Source organism: Heterocephalus glaber, unplaced genomic scaffold (assembly GCF_053883595.1).
Source record: "Heterocephalus glaber isolate CG9 unplaced genomic scaffold, H.glaber_assembly_v1.0 deba00000738, whole genome shotgun sequence".
Taxonomy (NCBI): Eukaryota; Metazoa; Chordata; class Mammalia; order Rodentia; family Bathyergidae; genus Heterocephalus; species Heterocephalus glaber.
In genome coordinates, this window is record NW_028258161.1 from 5425974 (window position 1) to 5431518 (window position 5545).

At 34.3% G+C, this 5545-nt stretch overlaps 1 pseudogene; it reads right to left on the reverse strand.

Moving 5' to 3' along the window:
- Positions 1-1959: 1959 nt before the first annotated feature.
- On the reverse strand, positions 1960-2525 carry LOC101707804 (large ribosomal subunit protein uL23 pseudogene; annotated as a pseudogene).
- Between the last annotated feature and the right edge of the window lie 3020 nt (positions 2526-5545).

Below are 5545 nucleotides of genomic sequence, written 5' to 3' on the forward strand. Positions count from 1 at the left end.
GTTTAGTTTCAGTCTTCATAATGTGGAAAGCCAACTTTACCAGCACCATATATTAAAGAGGCTATCTTTCTTCCACTGAAGGTGTTTGGCTCCTTTGTCAAACATAAGGTGGTTGAGTGTGTTTGGAATTGCTTTTGCATGTTCTAGTCTGTTCTATTGATCTTCAGATCTTTTTTTTTTTGCCAGTACCATGTTGTTTTTATCACAGTAGTTCTATAGTATGATCATAATCAAGGATTGTGATGCCCTCTGCCTTGGCTTTGTTACCAAGAATTATTTTTGCTATTCTGGCACTCTTCTGGTTCCAAATGAATTTTAGGAATGTTTTCTTTAGTTTTGTGAAGTATGCTACTGGTATTTTGATTGAGATGGCATTAAATCTGTATAACAATTTTTGGAGTATACCCATTTTTACTAGGTTGGTTCATCCTACTCATGGGCCAGGGATGTCTTTCTATTTTCTGATATCCACTTTGATTTCCTTTTTTCAGAGTACTGTAGTTTTCAATACCAAGATCTTTTACTTCCTTTGTTAGATTGATTCCTAAGTATTTCATTTTTTTCAATGCTATTGTGAAAGGAGTAGTTTGCCTAATTTCTCTCTCCATGAGTCTATTATTTGTGTATAGGAATGCTATTGACTTTTGAGTGTTGGCTTTGTATCCAGCTACACAGATTTAATAACCGAATTTGGTTATTAAATCAAGAAGTCTTTTGGTGGAGTTCTTTGGGTCTTTTATGTAGAGTACCATGTCACTTGTAAATAATGATAGTTTAACTTCTTCCTTTCCTATCTTTATTCCTTTTATTTCTTTCTCTTGCCTAATTGCCATGGGTTGTTCAAGAGGGTGTTATTTAATTTCCATGTGTTTATGTAGTTTGTGTGGTTTCTTTTGGCACTGATTTCCAATTTCATTGCACTATGATTTTATAATATTCATGGGATAATTTCAATTCATCTGCATTTACTTAAGCATGTTCTATGAGCTAGTATGTGGTCTATTTTGGAGTACATCCCATGCGCAATTGAGAAGAATGTGTATTCTAATGCTGTGGGGTGAAACACTCTGTAGTCATCTACTAGGTCCATTTTTCACAAGTCTGGTTCTGATCTGATATTTCTTTGTTGACTTTTTGTGTAGTTTACCTGTCTATTTGTGACAGTAGGGTATTGAGGTCCCCCATGACAATTGTATTAATTCTTATTTGAGTTTTTATGTTCATTAATATTTGTTTTATATAGTTGGGTACATTAGTATTTGGTGCATATATATTTATGATTTTTAGCTTTTCTTTTTGGAGTTTTCCCTTTACAAGGACATAGTGACCTTCTTTGTGTCTCTTGATCTATCTTGGCTTGAAGTTCACTTTGTATACAAATAGAATAGCTACCCCTGCCTTTTTTGTAAGGCTGTCATTTGAAGTATTGTTGTCCATCCTTTGACTTTCAGTCTATGAATATTTTTTTGAGTTAAATTTGTTTCCTGTATGCAACAAATTGTTAGATCTTGTTTCTTGATCCATTCTGTTTCTTTTGATTGGTGAATTGAGATCATTTACATTGATGGTTATAACTGATATGTATTGGCTTATCCTTGTCGTAGTTTTCCTGTTGTTGATTCCCTGCTTTCTCCTCTGTTTAATGGCTTGCCTTGCCTGGTGGATTCTTTCTACTGATGTTCTTGGAATTATGGTCTTCATTATCCTTTCTAAAATATCCTTCAGAGTATTTTTTGTTTTTTTGGTACTGGGGATCAAACTTGGAGCATTTTGTAGAGCTGGTTTGGTGGTCATGAATTTCTTCAGTTGTTCTTTGTCATGGAAGTGTCTTATTTCTCCACTGAGTTTCAAAGATAGTTTTGCAAGGCACATCAGTCTGGATTGGAGGTTGTTTTCTTTCAGGACTTGAAATACATCACTCCAAGCTTTCCTTGCCTTAAGGGTTTGTGTTTAGAAGTCTGCTGTGATTGTAATGAGATTTCTTTTTTTTTTTTTATGGTGAAAATAATGTGTATTTAGAATTAGCCAGCTGGACTCAGTTTAGATGATCCCAATTTTGTTGGCAACATCCAAAGCATCATAATCAGGAGCCAGTTGAACATATGCCTTCTTCTCTCCATCAGGCCTGATTAGGGTATTGACCTTGGCCACATCAATGTCATAGAGCTTCTTCACAGCTTGTTTGATCTGTTGCTTGTTGGCCTTGACATCCACAATGAACACGAGTGTGTTGTTGTCCTCTATCATCTTCATGGCTGACTCTGTGGTCGGGGGAACTTGATGATGGCATAGTGGTCAAGCTTGTTTCTCCTGGGGGTGCTTTTCCGAGGGTATTTCGGCTGCTGCCGGAGCCTCAGTGTCTTGGAACGGCGGAAGGTGGGTGACGTGAGGATTTTCTTCTTTTTGTGGCTCTGGATACCTTTCAGCACTGCTTTCTTGGCCTTCAAAGATTTTGCTTTTGCTTCAGCTTTGGGAGGGGCAGGGACTTCCTTCTTGGTCTTCGGCGCCATCTTGGTAAAAAGACGAGATTTCTTTATAGGTGCTTTGTTTCTTTTCTTTACACCTTTTAATATTTTGGTCTTGTGCTGAGTTTCTGGAATCTTGATTATTATATGCTTTGGTATAGATTTACTTTGGTCTTGGCTAATTGGAGTTCTGTATGCCTCACTTATTTGTATGTCCAATTCTTTTTCCCTGTTTGGAAAGTTTTCTGCCATTACTTCTGTGAACAGGTCTTTAAAGAAAATGGTATTTGCACTGTCCTCTGCTTTGTCATTAACTCCAATCTTATGTTATTCTCCTTTACATCAACTTGCACCTGTTGGGTTGATTTTTCGTGGTCCCTTGCTATTTTTAAGAAATCTTTCTTTTCATGGTCGCTAACTGCAATCTTGTCTTCTAGATATTCTGTTCTCACCTTAGTTCACATGATTGTGTATCCTTTCAATGGAGTTTTTAATCTTCTGAATTTTTTGTTTGAATCTATTATGGATTCCACTTCTTTCGTATGTTGGGCAGTCATGGTTTCCATCATTCTCCTAAGCTTCTCTATTTCTTTATCTGTGTCTATTCTATTTTCACTGAGAAAGTCCTTCATTTTGATTGTCATCTCTCTTTTTACCTGAGAAATTATTTCTGATCTGATTTTCTCCATAGCCTCATGCATTTGTTTTTTTTTTCTGCTGCTGCTATCATTTCAGAAAATCAATGTGGGTAGACTGATTTCCTCTATCTCACTATCCCCTGGACTTTTCCTGTATATAACAAATTAAATAGAGCAGAATAAAATATCGCCATGCCTTATAGACAAAGTATCAGTTTGACATTTTGGATTTACATATATAGATAGATGTGTGTAAATGGATATGTGTGTACTGGGTTGCAATTTGAAAGGGTTTTCTTTTCCTTGTAGTGCTGGAGATCAAACCCAGGTCCTTGTACACGCTAGGCAAATGCTCTACCTCTAAGCTACATTCTCAGCCTTTAATGTGAATTGCAGTCAAAAAACCTTAAAAGTCACTATAGAATGTTTTGTTTTCTCCAAATTAGGAGCATGTTACACTAGAAAGAAAATAAGTTTTGGTGATATAGAAATGAGTTCAAATTTTCACTATCTTTATTTGTGTGAGTTGGTAACTTAAAATTTTTAGTGGCTTGATTCTCTATAAAACATGTATAAGTTTTACTTAAAGATGTTTCTACACATGTTAAAATAAAAAAGAAATATTTGTAAAATATATTACAACAGATTGGATTAACATAGTTTAAGTTATCATTAAGAGATGTCACATTTTGGTCACCACTGTATTATTCATTTAAAAATATAATGGAACCTTGACTTATGAACTTGATCAGTTCCTGAGGGCTGGCTGTAACTCAAGTTGGTTGTACACCAATACAGCTGAGATCTGGATGTTTACTTGGGTACATGCTATAGATAAAAAGAGGCAGATGAATCTTCCATTAGCCTAATTAAACCAAATTGTTCATGTCAGGCCAGTCATTACTTGAGGGTCCACTGTACATGAATGAATCTCTCAAATAGAAAATAGCTTATTGTAATGAAAAATATAATTTTAGAAGTGGAAATTAAACAATAATATAAATATGCAAGCAAGCTTAAGGGAAAATAAGATTAGTACTATTCACAGAACTAGCTTAATGTGAAATTTCAATTGTCAGCCTAAGTTAAAATACTATATGTCTATGAATGGAATAAAGAAGAAAATACTGTTTTTAGTTTTTGGCAAGATTTAAAAAGTCTATGTAACACCTTTAGTAATGAAGTTGTATATCTGCTGTGGGAAACTTTATAATTGTAGTACAATGCCAGCCTGTTAGATTTTTTTCCCTTTAATATTTTATTTGAATGCCCTCTATGGTAGAAAAGTCTTCAATTAAATAAAAACACCAACTTTTGAAAACAGTGATATTAAAATTGTTAAAATACATGCTGTGTGTTCTACATTTTATTGGCTTTGGAAAGAAATCATTGAGAAAACCAATCCATATTCATGGAGATGGCAGAACCACTGTCTGTTTCAATAGACAGTTCATACTTTCCAAAGTGATAAACATTTTATTAACATCTGGGATCTCCATTTTTTAAACATAAAAAATCACTTCATAAATTTAAAACCAAATGTATTATTGAAAAGATTGAGGGTTTTTTCCTAAGAGAAAAAGACACAAAAATGAGTGAAGAGAACTGTAGCTTTTCAAAAGCAAAAGAAACACTATACATTAGATATTTCTTGGAATACTGTTTATTTGTCAGGAAATAAATGCTGTCCAACTATGTACATGTCTGTTCTGAAGGTTCTAGTCATTTAAGAAATCTGGACTTATCACTCCTTAAGTAGCAATAAATCTATCTAGAAAGAAGGAAAATGGTAACTAGGAAACATATTTGTGGAGAATAAAAAGGAAACTACCCTATCAAGCAACCTACAGAGGTTATTTTCATATGAATGATAAGAAAAATCTTACAATAGTAAGAAAATAATGTATGCATTTAATCTGCAAAGAAAAATGGTGGCATGACATGCTATTTTCTGTGGGAGTATTTCCAGATGACCATACACACTAAAGTGTTTTGTTCATACCAAGTCAGCCCAATAATTCAACATTTATTGAGCATCTACTATGTGCTAGATAACACTCCTACAGAGATGGCAAAGACAGTCTCTTCAAGCAGCTTAGAGCACTGTGAGAAGGAAGAAAAAGATAAGGAAGTGAGGTGAGGTGCTGATGGTGAGGGGACAGTAATGATGGTTCAGAATTAAAAACAAAAAAATAGAGCACAAATAAAAGCAATGAGGCACGAAGAGCATGGTGTGGATAAAGAGCAATACTTTAGTACATTCCACGTTTTATATACAGGGAGATTCACTTTTTAAAAATTATGGTTAGGGAATAAGATACGTTAAATAAATGAATTTCTAAATAAGCAGTGCTTGACAATTCAAGTGCTAGATGTGAACACACACAATGTTAGAATCTAGATAACCTGTTTTTAATAAAATTATGGATAAATTAGGAATAA